This window comes from Chaetodon trifascialis, chromosome 14, assembly GCF_039877785.1.
Source record: "Chaetodon trifascialis isolate fChaTrf1 chromosome 14, fChaTrf1.hap1, whole genome shotgun sequence".
Lineage (NCBI taxonomy): Eukaryota > Metazoa > Chordata > Actinopteri > Chaetodontiformes > Chaetodontidae > Chaetodon > Chaetodon trifascialis.
In genome coordinates this window covers 10233821-10250726 of record NC_092069.1, presented here as the reverse complement: position 1 = coordinate 10250726, position 16906 = coordinate 10233821, and the positions used below count along the sequence as shown (strand labels likewise).

The following is a 16906-nucleotide window of genomic DNA, read 5'->3' as shown; positions in this document are numbered from 1 at the left end:
CTATTTTGTTGTTGGGTCTTTTGCGATGATTGCGTACAAGAAAAAGTCTCTTTGGGCCAGTTTGTGTCAAATCACCTGCAATAATAACTGTGGCCTCCACACCAAGATCACTTGACATTCTAGCCCTGCGCCTGGGGGCTTTATATGTGTCGTTTGGCCTTCAAATTCAACTGATTTTAATGGCAGTGACATTGATAGAAATAATGATTTGCAGCAAAAGATAAAACCAGTGCTGTGCAAATATTGCTCCATCAGGTATCAGCCTATCAGCCCATCTGATCTGAACCACAGCCTCATTATAAACCCAGACAGCCCATCCCTTCCTTCGTCTCATCCCCTGCTCTCTTTAATTTTTTTTTACGTCAGCGAGACAGGGAACAATATCAGTATTATGCATGTACCCACCTTTCCGGTGAAGGGGGAATGAATTTTTCCAGCGGGCTCATAAATCCCCGCTCTACCTGGTTGAGCACCGTTAGAATGCGCAGAGGTTGGCTGGCTGGCTCCCTTGGCCGAGACTATAGATCTGGATTGACAGCTGCTCCATCCTGTCTGCCACTGTTAATCATTGAAGGATTTGGGCTGCCGGCAAGCAGGTCTGCCAAGCGACCTTGAGCCCCGCTGGGGCCGAAGGACTCCGACTAAAAGCCTGCTCCCCTGTTGCAGCAAGCAAGAAGCACTTCAGTCAGGTGGCCCGATTGCCCCATAAGAGAGCTGGATAAGTAGCTAAATGTGCCACATGGCTGAAGTGTATTCCCTTTAAAATTCCACGTGCATTGAGTATGCATATCCACTTGTCTGCCAAGTAGCAATATGGATAATTTGACCAGTTATGTAACATCAGCGTACCATCATTCACTGTGTGCCCATTCTTTCCCCCAAATTCTAAAGATATGGGTGAAAAATCAACGCTCTGTGTCACACACGATTGATGAGTGATACGGCACGAGGAGGGGAAAGGCAGATGCGGAGAGAGGAGACAATAAATGAGAGCGTCATTGTCAGCAGTAATGATGGCGTCACGCTGGAGGGAAAAAGACTTCTCCATGTTTAGAAGGAGCTCTTGATGTGATGTCAGTTTAACAATTTATCCACGGCGACACTGTAGATAAGGACACAGAAGAAGGGAGGAAAAAATATTAGATGTCACACAAGAGAGGAACGGCACTGAGATAGGGGGAAGAGTCTGCTTGATGCCGTGCAGAAAAAAAAGCCTCTCACTATCTCTTGCCCTCTTCCTCCCCTCTGTCTCTCACCCATTCTCTCCATAACTCTCCATCTGTTCGGCTAAACACTCCATAAAGGAGAAGTCCAGGATCCAGACGCCCGTCCCAGATTTTTGCTCCAGCCATGCTGTTGGAACCAGCAGCAGCAGCAAATGCCTGTTTTGCCTGCCTCTCCTCTCCCTCTCCCTCTCCCTCTCTTGCTGCGCGCTGCTCTGCTCTGCTGCAGTGGATGGTCCTCACGGTGCGCTCGCAACGCGTCTCAGTGGAGGAGACCTGAGCATCTCACTGTCATTTACCCACCCTTCTTCCGTTTCTAGCCCTCGTTCTTTTGCCAACCCTCTACCTATCGTCAGTGGGTCTGGATAAATGTGAGGGGAAAGTCATAGGATAGACGATAGAGCAGGGAAGAGCTCAGGAAGTCTTTGATCCATCATCTCTTGCACATATGACTGTTTTATGTCCTGCTGTCTCCGGGTGACAGAGAAGCTTGTGCTCTTACATACCTCCTGCTTTTAGACTCTGTGCCAGGTAAGTTCTCTCTCTGGCTTGTTGTTTTCATTCTGCACTTGATGTAGTGGCTGACAGAGGAGCGCCTTTTGCTTGTTTCACCCTGAGGGGGGTTGACATGTTCTCATGAGGAGATGATATTTTGGCAGAAGTTGTGTGCAAACAGGTCCAACATTGGCTATGGTTAACATATGGCATGCAGTAATGCATGTGTGTGTGTGCCAGTCTGTGTGCTCCTGTGCTTTATAATAGATCACTTTGGCTCTCTGGGCTTCCATCATCATCCATTTGCCAAAGAGCTCTGCAATAAATTCTGAACTGCTGCAGCAACTTGAAATCATTAGCCCTTTTTAAATATTGAGGCAGGATTGGCTGCGCTCACCCTCCTCCATGTTCCACACACTGACATCCATAATCTGATCTATATGAGGTGTCAGGGAGGGGTGAGAGTTTCCATTAATGTGTCTCCGTGAGTATGTTGGTGTATAAAAAAAGTGCAGCATTATTATTTCCCTGTTTTTTGAGGGGAACCCAGAGGAAGTGCTGTACAGTGCAGCACAGATGATAGCAAGGAGGCTCTATGTCAGCATTGTAGAGGGAGCATACTACACCGTGCGTGTGAGCGCATACATGGGAGTGTGTGGGCGGCTGCATGCGTCTAATGTAAACTCTCTGATGGAGGGGTGAGCTCTGAGTGGGCGACTTGTGTACGTAGCTTTGTATTTTGTGAATGAAGTGCTTTTAGTCCGTGTTCAAGGAGAAAGTGTACGCGCCTGTGCGTGGATGTTTCCACTGTGATGCGTGTGTATGTGTGTGTTTGTATGCGAGCTCAGACGTTAGTAGCACGCACTGCCCTTTTGGGAAACACTCATCTACAGTACAGTGCCGTGTCTTCATCAGGTATTGGGTGGCGTTCGACTGTGGGTGGTGACTCAGTGACGATTTACAACCTGGGTTCCCGGGTTCTCGCCCCAGGTGTAAATCAGCCTGTTTGGTGAAGCACAGAGCCACTGCAGCCAGTCAGAGGAGATGCTTTGGATGTTCATGTCCACTGCTGCACTGCAGACAGACTCTCTCCCACTAAAGCTGCTAACAGACAGTGTTACTCAGGCACAGACAGCGTAGGCTTGGTTAGAGAGGCTCTTCATCTATCAGCCTATGGTATTTGAACAGATGCTTGTAATCCAAAGCAACTTCCAGCAGTCTGTGTAGTGTTTTTGCAGGTGCAGGCGGCTCTATCTGATGGGAATTATGGCCTGTGTCTGGTGTTATTATGAACAACTGTGTCACCAGTGCCTCTATACCGGAGAATCTGGCCACTCTAATTCCAATAATCAACCCCCCAGTGGTTTCTGGGGGTCGTCCGTCCGTCCTTCCCAAGTGATGGTCCTTAATAAGAATTACAGGACCTCATTTTAATGGGGCTTCCCCCTATGTGCATCCTGCATTGTGCATCATTCTACTGTGGGATCTATGTGAATCCCCCACCATTTCAAACTGCACTATATCACCTAGCTGTGCATATCCCCAATTAATGCAAGCACTTGTTTTACTGCCTTCATGTGCACATGCATGGGAAACACATGGTTATTGCATTAGTGAGAAGTAATGGAGGGCCTAGAGGCACAGGACCACTCTGAGAGCCACGGCTCTGGCTAAGTGGTGAATTTCAATCTGTATTCCACACTCATTAAGCAGAGCTCCTAATGAATTCAATATAAGTTAGGAAGTGGAAGTGTTCAGAAATTTGTACTTGGATCCAAAGAGAGTGCTCATGAGCACCCAGACTGAAAACATTTTGTATGATTGGGCCAAGTGGGTGCAACATTTTGCAAACATGCCCTGCACACGAACGTTCAAATGACCAGTTGCCCTTTATTCTCCATTAAGCTGCAGTACATTTACTTCGCTTAGGACTCACCAGTTGTAATCAAGCACCAAACTTGAGTAATCTTAACCTGGCTGACAGTGACAGGGTATAGATTGTCCTGTCAGGCACCTGCTCTGCTGGGCTTGTCCCTTTCAGCAGCTTGGCAGGGAATCAGGACGGAGCAGGAGTGAGACAGATACAGCTGTTGGCCTGTTGAAAAGGATGCTGTCACATTTACTTTGAAGCAAGATGAATGACTCTTGCGCGGCGGCTGAATTTGATTGGGCAAACAGTTTGCTTACATAATGTGTTTTCCTTAAATTGATTAACATGGCTCGTGTGTGTGCTGTGTCAATTTTGTTGAGGCCTTTGTACAGGTAAGCCAGAAACCACAGGACCATGCAACATGTCCCATCCTTTTCTGTTTAATGCATGCTGCTAGCCTGCTTCCTGGATTAAACTAGTAATTCCAGGGAAGAAAGACTGAGAAGTGAACTAATACACACACAGGGACAGGCGCTTTAAATAATGCACAGATGGAAGAACCATTCTGAGCCTTTTTGGTGGCTCACATTGGATATCTGGGACAACGGACTCACAGCTTTTGACAGCAACAGTCATGGACGCTCAAACACTGAGGCTCACAAACAATGAAAACAGCCGTCAGCCATAAACAAATCAGAGGGAGCGAGTAACAGCACTGAAGGGATCCTGCAGCCTACCATCCCTCTGCGTCTTGACTTGTAGCTGGGAGGCCATGCATGGAGTGTCGCCATCAGCATGCTGCAATGATAATCTACGTCATTTCACATGAATTACATACACGGATAATAGAAAAATCCATACGTGCTTCAATTTGTGCAAGAGGCCTGGAGGAGCACATCTTCCTGTGAATAAAGCGAGGCCTGGTTCTTAAAGAGGTTACTGGGCTGCGAAGGTTTGCAGATCCTTAAGCAGTTTTTGAAGACATGGGTGACGTTGATTTAGGTCTGTTTGCATCACTATGGTAACAAATCAGGTTTGCAGAGCGCTGATTTCATGGTTTGTGGGTCACTTATGCTGATTTGCTCATCTTAAGGACGCATGTCGTCACAGTCCAATGGGGATCGGCCACAGGAACAGCGTCTCTGAAAAATGGTCGCATACAGAAAAGAGATGCTAAGTCTTTATTCCACATCTGTTGCGACGCCGCCTCAAGAACTTTACAGCGAAGGAATGTGTTTGACTGAAATGGAGAATGAGTTGGAAAATGGTTGGCAGCTTAATTTGGATGAATTTAATTTGTCATGGATCATCGTTTCAGCAGCTCCCATGGATGAAAGGTTTTTTTTTTTATTGTGTGTGGATAGCCGGCGAGAATAATGGTCCACAGCTCTGCATGAACGCATGAACTGTTGTGGGGGACACACAGATGGTGGCCTGGCTTGTTACATTAAATCACTGGCCAGAATGGTCATCCAAAGTAGGATGAGACGGCCCACGCGCTGTCGATGATCAGCCGCTGCCGTCAGATGTGTCACTTCGGAGCATGTGTCGTGTGTTTGTGTGAGGCGTGAACAACTGTCAGTGCGCAATCCTTCTGCGGGGATAATCGTTTTGACTCCAATCAGTGTCCAGCTGAGTCCATCAACCCCATTCTTTTTCGAAAACACACACACACTCACACACACACACACACGCACACACAAGCAAACATGCGGGATGCCAGCGAGGTTCTGAACAGTCGCCTCTTCAGAGCAGGCTTCTCTCACGGTAGGGAATCTTGAACCGAGCCCAAAAGAAAAACAAGAGAAGAAAGCCCTCTCTTGCTTTGTGTCAGCATCCTTCTCTCCTTCCCTCGCTATCTGTGTGTCAGTCACTCACCAACACACTCTCTCCAGCCCTCCTGTCCTCCCTCTTTCTCTCCGCTTCATCAGTTTTTTTCCCCTCCCTGCTCTATCTCTCTCTCTCTCTGGCTGTCAATAGGTTGCTCTGCAGCCTGAGCCAGTGCCAGAGCTCAGCCTCTGAACCACAGGTAAAGCATTAAAGCCAAATGACTCATGCACTGAAACAGAACAACCTCTTTGCTACTTGAAAGCACTGCTCAGGCCCGCTTCTTAAAAGTTACACCCGGATAAGCTGCTCCAGCTGCGATGCTTTTTCCCACCACCTCCACCAGCAGCTTGCTGACACACCTTCACGCCTCCGATAGACACCAAGTCACAGGATGATAAACTGTTGTGCGCTCTGGCGTGGCACCAGAGCTTGTGCTGTTGGCATGTGTGCATGTGTGTGTGTGGAACACTGTAGGTGTGTCCATGGATTAGGATGCATACAGATATTATTTATAGTATCAACTAGTTTTATTGTTAAAAGGGAAAACCCCGTCAGATCCATCGCTTTGTTTCTAAAAGGGTCTTGACAAGGCAATCACAAACTCTTTATAGGATTTCTTGTGCAGTACAGACAGTCAAGGCAAGGTTCCATTTCTCATTCCACAGGGATTATTACAACCTACAACCAAATTAAGGGGTCAGCAGATGCCGTTGGCCGGTTCCTGTCCAAATAAATTGAATGTGAATAAACTGAACTAAATAGCTAAATTGGAAAGCGACGAAGTTGATCTGACGTTTCCAACAAGTGAAACAACAAAATCTGGTGTATCTAGAAGTACTTTATTATGTCAGCAGGTTGACATCGGAGTTAAATAGGACCATTTTCTGATCTTACACCGCCATGGTTAAGGTTTGTTCAGGCTTAGGAACAAAAGCAACTTGCCTAGGTTTAGGGTAAGGTTGTGGTGGATTAAAGGAATTGCTTTGAATTGCTGAATTTTGCCAAAACAACTGATGCTCCTGTTCTTTGTGAGAGGTCAGTCTTGAGATTTCAGAGGGTCTGCTCCACTGTCTTCTGTACAGTCTTCATAACTTTACTTTTAAATTCCAGTGGAGATCCAAAGTTTCCTCAAACAATCTAGATATTTTGGTGGAGGTTTACATGATATTTGTATGTAGTCAGTTTGCGTGAAGTTTGTATGATGCACAAAACATACAGGATATTTCCATGTGATGGAGGTGTGCAGCCATTAATAAATCTCTCTCAGTGTAAACATCATACAGCTTCAATAAAGAGTTTGAAGCTGATACAGATCATATATATGACGCTCAGAGTGGAATAAGACATTTTTAACAACATTAAAGTGAAACAAAAGGGGGAAAACTGGATGCTGAGTAAAATATTCTATGAAGCAGAAGCTTATTTCTGCTTTTTAATTGACCCCAACCCACCACCACTACTCAAAGCTAATTTCTTTGCTAAGGTTTAAAATCCTGTGTTTGTTTGACACCGCATCGCAGGGCCTTGCTCCCTTAGTTGCTATGGAGACACCATTAGGCAGTGGTGCCGCACCGATTTTTGTATTTCTTTGCATAACCCCCACGCCAAACTGTGCTGCTTGTCGGGGACTCGCCCGTGCCAACTGCATGTGTGGGCGGATAGATGGGTGCATGTGCGTGTTTTTGTGACAGAGAGCGAGTGGGAGAGAAAAGAAGACCGAGATCAAAACAAGGTGGGAGGGATTGAGGGAATGAACAAAAGGGGGGGGGGGGGGGGGGGCAAAAGAATGACAAGGAGAGGAATGAATGATGGAGAAGACGAGTGGGAAACACAAACAGATACGTGCTGATCACAGACTACAGTACGCTCACATCCTCCAGCAGAGATGACTGGAGTACGTACGTGTGAGTGAGCAGGGTGAGTGTGTGGGTGGAGGGATGCCGCAACAGTGCAGCTTATTCTGCCTTCAGTTTGATCCCTGCACCCCGCTCTCCGGGGCTCCTCACTGCATTACTTTGAGCCAGTTCACAAAGCATGATGCCAAATCCAGACTCACTCTCATTATTATCACACATGCGAGTCTGATAATAACTCTAATGATTTTTAGATCCCTGTAAAGTGTACTAACTTGTTTTCTGAGAGGAACTGACATATAGTGATGTATAATGCAGTGCAGTATAATTGAATTGGGGTTAATTTGGTCATCAATCAGCAACAGAAAATGAACTTACTTTCAGTTGGTTGAACGATTCTGATCTAGTCCTTAAAAACCGACTATATATCATTCTTGTGAGTGACCCAATTTTTGTCAGCTCCTTTTCTTTACTGAAAAAAATCAATTTAGCAAGATTTCCTGCAGCAAACGGCTAAAAGCACCGCGTGACTGAAGAACCCACACATGTTAACATACACAATGCTCGCTCAGCGGTTTCTCCTATGTCTCCTATTTCTCCTAATTATGCAAGGTTAGATCAATGTGATTCACCACATCTGCATGCAGCAAACCTGGCGAGGGTATGATGATATTACAGCTTTAACATTAGCTTAACATTTAACATTAGCTTAAGCTGTAAATATTTACGATCACAGTGAAAAGCTCTGCAGTTGTCATCGGCTGCATTGTTGAAGTTGGTCAGCAGATGTCACAATTGGACACTGTTCATGTTTAATGTCAACGTAAATTCAGTAAATACATTTTTAAAAATGTGGTGGATTTTTAGTTTCTTTGGGGTTTTGCATCCAGGTGGAACACTTCGTTATGAAGTGAATGTCTTCAGTAAGAAGAGCTGCAGAGGAGCTCTGAATTGAATGAGTAAGAGTTCATCTAAGTGAGGCTATGGTCCTGTGAACAGTAGATCGCGTTGTGACTATTTGTGTTTCACAAGCTCAACTTCACTTTAGTGCAACTGACTGATATATCATGTGGGTCAGTCATGTGGTTTAATGCAGTGGTGTAGAGCTAGATCACTGATACGTCTCCAAGACAAGTCTATGGAAGAAATAGTGACTCAGTGACTTCCTGATTATCATTATCATTTCAACACTTTTCTCTGCAGGTTGGAGCCATCTTTACCATTTTACCACATTTGGCTTATCTGATTTGTATTGTTGTGCCACTTGTTAACAGCATGGACATATAAAACATGTATTTTTAATTAAGCTGTACTGATGTTCTATATTGTCATTCAAAACGGTTCACAAAGATGTGCTGAAAACTGGCTTGACCTTTTCAAAAGTGTAGCTAGCATCTAGATTTACTGCTCGATGTTTTACCGTGCAGATGTTACAATGCTGCCTCCGTCTAGTGCTTCAGAATCATAGCTCCATCCATACACTAGTTTGAAGGAAAATGGCAGAAAATGCACTCTGATTGCCTGAGGTGTTTCAGGTTTTGGTCAGACCAGGGCTTCTCCAAAATTCAGCACTGGCTCTGCATGAGAATTTCAATCCGTCTCTCTGTCTTCTACATTTTCGACTCCTCGCTTATTATGGATCCCCCTCCTGCTTTACAAGGCATGTGTTGCTGCCGCAGAGGGTTCTGGCATAGAGTGAACAGAGATGCTGAGATCTGTTACAGATAGTCATGACCTATGATGCGCCTTGGACGCACAGTGCTCTCTCAGGACAAGTAGCCCGAGGAGGTCGGTCAGAGGTGAGACTGTACAGTCATGGGGAAAATGGAGTCATCAGTGCTAGGTTTGAGAATTATAAACATGGACAAAAATGGTTAGGAAGTGGTGTTCAGGGCCTTGTGATAAAGGTGGTGAAGGCAGACGTAAAGACACAGACACAATAATCCTATTTTGATATGTATGTGCTTTACTTTTCCAGCCACAATAACTGCAATTTTTAAATAAATAGGAGAAAAATGAGTTTCCATGAGAAGCAAAAGGCAGGGTTTATTCTTCCCTTAACCAAAAACGATGAGCCAAAATCAAGCCACTGATTCAGATCCAGCATCTTCCATCATAGTTTTAACTTGTTTGAGCTGCTGAGACAGATGGTGTTTCTTCATAATTGGATACATGAGTATGCAGATGCCGATTTTTAAGCCATGAATGCCAAATATGACTTTAACTAAGACTCGCAGTAGCCATTAACCAAAATACTGTGTAGTACAATACTGTCATGAACACAGTGACCCTTGGGACTGCGCCATGGCTGAGAGGCTGGCAGGAGGACCTTTTCTATTTCTCCACTCTCCAGAACAAACTTTTTTTCCTCCCGGTTCACTGTGTCTATCTCTCTCTTATCCACCCACACCCGCAAATGTACGCACACATCCTCTCATCTGAGTCTCTCTTCCCCTTGTTTACTCAGTGTGTGCTTCTCTGCAGTATAACACAAGCAAAGTTCAATATTGCTCTGGACATCTTGAAAGAATCCAGTGTGGATATACTGCTGTAAATTCTCTCAGAACGTCTCCCTCTCGCTCTCTCTCTGTCTGATTTCTGCACAGAGATGAGTCCGTGTACTGCAAGTGTGCAGTTTTGACAGCACCAGAATCCAAATCACACAAATAAACCATCCACATCCCTTCAATGCTATTAATGTATTCTCTCACAAGTCTTGCTGGTGTCTCTCTACCCATGCCTTCACAAACCCTACATTTAAAACTCAGCCTGTGCATTAGAGAACATCTGCGCACTGTTTGAAGCGCCGGGTTCCGGGCTAGCCTATTGCTTGCTAATGAGAACAACAAGTGCTGTGGTCACATCACTTAGCTGAGCCCCGATGTGATGCACTGACCTGTTCCAAAAATAGCGAGTGCGTTGTATTAGGCAAGACGTGGTCTCCCCTACTGCGGTGACGTTCAAGGTCTAATGCACTGACAACATCCTTGTGGAGTCAAAGTTTTTTAGGACTGCGTTAGCTCGGCATTGTTTTTGTATACACCCATCGTCTTTTATTGCCCTGGAAGTGAATACAAAAAGTGTGTTGCTTATGCACACTGTATATGCAACATACACAGATGTGCATTAAAAAGTGTGCTGATAGTATAGCCCACCCCCAGTCTGTGTGTAAGTGCTTAAAAAGGCACTGGACTTGCGTGAGAATCTAGAGGACGTTTCGCCTCTTATCCATGAGTTCCATCTGACTGGTGGGGAGTCCCAGGCATTTATCCTCCTGCAGGATCATTCACACCTTCAGATGGCTTCTTTCAAAGATTGAAAGTAGCCATCTATGTTAAGCTGCACCAACAATCACTGAGCAAAGGTCGTGGCTTAACACCATGACTCGTGTGACCCTAACAATGATGGCTGGGTGTTACCTGAACGACTCTCGGGGTGTGAAAGTGTCCTGCAGCAGGATAAATGTCCGGGACTCCCCGCCACTCAGTTAGAACTGAGGAAGCTTCTTGGATTAGAGGCGAAACATCTAGAATCTCAAGCAAGTCCTGTTGCCTTTTTCAGCACTTAGAAGTACCCTGACCTGAGTGAATGAGACACAGACAGTCATTCTGCAGTTTTTGTCTTGCCCATTTCCTACTGCACAGCATTGTTTGAGCTATCGGTGATAGAAAGTTGATGTGAACATGGATGTCGTCTGGAAAACAGGGAAAATAATGAGTGGAACCTGGGGGCACAGTAGCAGCTCTTTGCCTCTCTGCCTCTGCTCTCTCAGGACAGCAGTGTATATTCAGAATGTAGGACATATTTTACTGGAGCCAACAACCACAGTGCTCATTATCCACAAGTGCAGCAAAAGGGAGACAGTATGATCAACTCATCAGACACCTGTTGAACAAGTAGAACACAAACTTGCAGAAACGTGACGTCTTTAGCCACTCTGCCCACAGACAGCTTGCTACCCCCTCTTAAGGCTGATTTATACTTCTTCATTAGGTCTACACCATAACCTACGCAAGTGGCCTGCGTTTGAGCTGGGGTGCCTGCCTTGATCTGCAAATGCATCACCAAAACGGCAGTTGGCGTTGGAGCTTCTGTGCCATTGTGTTGAGTCGAGTCACTTTTACTGAAATTACTGCAACACAGAAAAAAGAGAGAAGAAGACATCAGAGGAGATGCCGTGTACAACCATTGAACCGATTGAGGCAGAAGGAGGGTGAATTTTCTGTGCTTGTCCGGCCGCTGAGAGGCGTGGACGAGGAAATGCATTTAAGACATTTTTAGATGGCATCGGGTAGATTTGACATTTTAGTTTGTCAGTTAGTTAGTCATCTATCTTGCATCAGTGTACATGCAGTATGGCAATCACCTTTCAAGGTTTGGCTTCAAGTGGTAACCAACAGGCTGTAGCAGCTTGATGCAAACTGCCGTCACACAAACCAGTTACAATTGTAACACGAGGTGTAGCTATATTTCTGTGGGGTTGCAGGCTTTTATCCATCCCCGGTTTGTTTTACAGAACAATACTTTATGCTGATGTGATGAAAGTGAAATTGTGTTATCCTCCAAAGTTGAGGTAACATGTTTATTATATGAAAGTGGTTTGGATATCTCAAAAGCAATGGCTAAGTGCTGAGACGGTCTACAAAATATGCCATTAGTGGGTGTCTGCCAAGAGAAGGATACCATCCCAGCAACCACCCCATTATTTTAAAAAGTGACAGGGGCTAGCTGACTTGTATTATTTTGTTCAGATAAAGCATGTTTGCGAAGTTAAACATCCACATTTATACGGTATTCACCATATTCTTCAGAAAATATATTTCTAACCAAGCCACAGTGAAATCTTTATATGATATTATTCTATTGTTTGTTAATAATCTATATTCTAAAGTTTAATCTACCATCTGGTTTCTTCAGGCTTCAGTCAGTATCAGGGTATTCTTGAAACTGCCACTGTAATTATATATCAGAAATACTGATATTAATGTCGCCCATCCAGACTTTCCAGACTGCCCCCCTCCAAACTGTTTAGACCTCCAAGACAAGAGAATGAGTGCGGTTGATCATTTTGTCTATGAAGTGACCAAATGCCCTGCCGTGAGCTACAGTAGCATAGAATATGACTCACTTTCCTGCCATCTACTTACATTGCTCACCATATTACACAGGCAGTCATCACAAGAATGCAATAACACACACTTCCCCACAGCTCCTATTAATAGTCACAGATAAATCATCAATGTGACATGTGCACGACACACTCCCAAATTTTGATGAAATGACTGTGGCATGAGTGTGGTTCCAGACATAATTTGCCCAACAATTCAAGTGGGGAATAACTACAATGCCACGGACATTAAGCACATTAAATTAACACAATTATGCTGCTTGTAAGAACTGTGCATGAAAAAACATGGCCGCCTCAACAAGTGTGTGTTTATTGAGCCTTTAAACGCAAGCTCAGTTTTCACATTTACACCCTCTGCGTGTGGGCTCAGTAGAAATGCGACGCCTTTGCGACGATCTAACACCTTCTACTCCAGGTTCGTGTGTGTTGGGGCAACATGTGTGCTGGGGCAACACACAACCACCCCCCCCTCCTCACAGCTGATCTGCACTGGGTCGAGCCAGAGACCTGCTGACTAGTAAGAGGCAGGGTCATTAGGCCAGGTGGTGCCGCTGCGGTGCCCACTGAGAAGCACATGTCTGGCATTAACACCTACAGACAGGACTATAGATTAGCATACTCAGATCATTAATCATTGTTCCAGTAAAACCCAACCAGGACTTAACCTGCTATTATGCACTGTTTGTAGTCTCCCTGCAGTCACATATAGAAATGGCTGCTTCTGCTGATTATAGCTGTGGCATTGAGGTGCCAGCCCTGATTTGCGTTTCTTATATATTTCCATTAAATTCAAGTCACAGAGCAAAGCATCCATTTTTCTGAAAAATAAATACCCAGCGATCTTTGGAAAACCCAGAGGGTCGTTTAATAACACTTACTGTTCTGAAGATGTTTCCAGAATCCTCAAAGACGCCTCTCTAATTAGCTGGATGAAAAAATATTTTGTCCGTTGCGCGATAAAAGATTTTTTTACTCTGTCTCCCAAGTTGAGACTCCAGTGGAGTAGAAATACATGAGAGGCCCAAACTGGGACTAGGCTTTATGAAAGTGAGCTCGATCATTAGAAGAAGTTCAGGTGTTAAAGCTGGCAGGTATCCAGCGATGGCTATCAGCACTGACCCGCCTCTGCCCCCAGATCTCCGGCTCCTCCTGAGCACCAGCGTGGCTGTTTCGGGCCACCAGGTAGCTGTTCTAGCAGACAATGTTGTCATCTAAGAGTTGTGAGATGAGCTGGCTCGATTTGCCTGCCAATTTGAAGAGTAAACCAGCTCTGTGAATGACGATGGGGATCGCTGCGTCAGCTCTCCGTCTCGGAGCGATTTCAGGGAACAGATGCACTGTACAGATGGGCATTGGGCTTTTTTTCATTAGCAGGCATATGAAGTGAGCTTTCAATGTGTCCAACGGGCTTTTAGAAAGCTTGAGTTTATGATATCATTCAGGCTGGCAACTAGAACATCTCGTCTGTAATACTCATTGTTTGGGATCTATACCGAATGATTTCGAATGATAACTGCTACACACGAGAGAGTCACCATGAAGACTTTTAGAGTTCATGGACCTGTATGGGTAGGTGTCTCACTGGGCATCGCTCCTACTTTTTTAATGAATAGAAGGGAGGCAAGATTGAAATCCATTACGCTGCGCCAGTGTGAATAGGTTGCACTCCTCTTGTGATCCTCTTACCAAGATGGCCTTTTATATTGTTGATCTGTTCCTTTGGCCTAAGTAGCTGGCTATTACCACAGGGTGATCTTGCCCATCATATATTACATTCTCTATGCTTGCTGCTGTCCTGCAGTGTCTGTGGGAAACATTTAACAGCAGACCAAAGTGCAAACACACACACAAACATCATCCCCGCCTCCTCCTGCGCCATGGGTTCCAATGCATGCACTTTTTATTATTCATGTTACAGCCGCCTCGTCCAACATTTTGGTAAACACTATTCAATTCATACAATGGAAACATCCTTGATCAGATTACTGGATTTGTTTAAACCCGTAAAACCTCAATAATTCCCCATGACCACACACACACACAATGTTCCTTCATTCCTGCCGTTGCTGTTGTGGCTCCTGCCAGGCTGATTAGGTCCAGGGCCTCTAAGCCATTACAGCATTGATTGGAATCATATTTTGTCGCAGGGGCGGCAGATGCTGATTGACAAGCAAACTCCCGGGCATGTTCCACATGTGGGAGTTGATGTGCTTGCCATTAATGAAATCACTCAGGGCCAGAGACTGTCTGTGGATGATGGCTTTTATCTAAGGAGCGTAAATCACCGTTACTGTGGGAAAAATGCAAATGACGCCTAAGCAAAGTGTGCTTGTCCCCTGAGTGTTCTTTGATTGGATGGAGTTTTTCTGTGCAGCTCCCTCACCGTGATTTACACTCCATGCCTCGGTGCCGCAGCCACAGAGCCATATTCACATGTTAGTGTTTTATGACTCAGACCAACTCTTTGGTTTAACCCTATGCAAATTCACACAGTACAATCAGTACTGCATATTAAAACACAGCTGTTACTGTCATGCTTAATTACATGACAAGCAAACCCCATTGCAAATAAAGCTAGGTATTTGCCAATGCGCTAGCTAGTTGTCTGAAATTAGACGATAGACTCGTGTATATTTTTTGCCTTAACCAGCCAAGTCGTGACTCAACTTTCATCCTTTGGAGTTCAAGGCTGGTCCTGACACAGACAGACCGCTCCCATAAGTTCCAGCTGTTTATTCTCGCCAGGCCATCAATCTCTTCCTGCTGTCTCCAAAGGGACGGGTGACTAATGGAGATGAGACTCAACATTTTTTATCTCTTTCTGCCCGCAAAATTGATGTTGGGCCTGCGAAACGTGAACCCAAAAGCTGATGCAAATCCATTTTTTGAGGCAGATTCTCCACCTGTTATTGAGTGTCGTAAATCACGCGAGTGAAAGCTAAGTGTGCGAGTCTGCCGGCGCTCTGTTGTTCTGTCTGATTCGCTCTTGTTTCAAGCACAAAGAGGAAAATGTTTCTGACACTTTCATCTGTTCATGTGCTCATCTTTAATCCCGTCACCGTGACCCGCTCCACTCACCAGAACTCAAAACCTGGCCTCACTTTCTCTTTTTTAGGACTGATTTTAAAGACGAAGTGGCACTATAAAAGACAGACATGCTTCTGTCTGGCTCCTTACCGCGGTGTCACATCAATATCTTTTCATGTTTAGAAGACGCTGATACTCGCAAGAGGTCAGTTTGGACTGTTATTTTATCTCCAGTGAGAAATTAGGCTTTGTTCATGCTATTATACCTTTATTTGAAGACACACTACACAGTTTGAATTGATAAATATGAAATACATTTAGCTTCCTTAAGGTTCTCTGATGCTCCATTAGTATTCATGTTTATTGTTAGTCTCACATTAATAAACAATATGCTGGGTATACACACACACACACACACACACACACACACACACACACACACACACACACACACACACACACGATATGAATGCATATTACATGTCGCATTGGCTTAAATGGGGTTTCAGATAATGATTATTATTAATGATCATTCAAACCATACGTTTTTTTTTTAATTGTCTGTCATATTAGCCAGCCATGGCAAACATAAATTGTGTGACCAGCTGACTGATGGCTGAAGCGACAGGTTGGTCAGTCACCTGCTGGTCAAAGCCGTTAGGCCACTGTCCACAAAGAAAGTGCCCCCCTGTGCTTTAAAAATGAGGCACGATTCCTTTTAAAAATCAGCTTCTCTCCAGTCAGCCTGCGGCCACTCCCTGTTGGCTTGAGAGTGAAAACATGGCAGTGGCATTTTAAAATAAAGTGAATAGTGTGAACACACCCTCAGGTGGTCGCAGCTGCCAGACTATCCACCTATAAAAGCAGGAGCTGGCCAGTTGTATTATGTGAATGTAAATACAAGTGCAGCATGGCAACTGACCACCAGAGCATCACATTATATTTAAAATACAATCATTTGGCAAAGGCTGATTAGAAATGCCCGTGTTTTATTTGAGGGATTTACTCACCACAGGTTGTCAGCAGTTCTCTGCAGAGAGTAAAGAGCCTCCTAAAACCTGAGCTGGCCCCATCCGGAGCCAGCTACCACTTAGTCATGGCTACTTAAAGACAGCTCTGATGGACTCCCGTGCTGTCGGCCTGCTAGTTAAAGCTTGCTAACCCCGGCACGCTGAATACAAGGTCAGGGCTAATATACTCCAGAAGTCATTTCAGATTTCTCTCAGTCTATTAAGGAGCAGAGCTGAAACAATGGACACAATTTAAAATTGATGTGATGAATGAGTTCGTACAGAGGGCATGTCAGCCATCTGTACCTAAAAGTGTTCAAAATGAATTGTTACAAGCTCACCTATAGTGGGTGGAAACATGTTTGTATGTGCTATGTGTGTGTCATGTGGGAATCCATGCCTGGTTGCACACCATTACCCATCTATCCACGGGGCGTGCTGATCGATGCTTAAAGAACATCTGAGGGAAC

The 16906-nt window shown here is 44.8% G+C and overlaps 1 protein-coding gene across 3 annotated transcripts in view; it reads left to right on the top strand.

Annotated features, from left to right (window-relative positions):
* Window positions 1–1210: 1210 nt before the first annotated feature.
* Window positions 1211–16906, top strand: part of dlgap2a (discs, large (Drosophila) homolog-associated protein 2a) — a 107803-nt gene continuing 92107 nt past the window's right edge. For all 3 annotated transcript variants that reach the window (XM_070979352.1, XM_070979349.1, XM_070979350.1), the window contains exon 1: window positions 1211–1754. The gene's annotated coding sequence lies outside the window, so the exon portion shown is untranslated. The remainder of the gene's footprint in view (window positions 1755–16906) is intronic.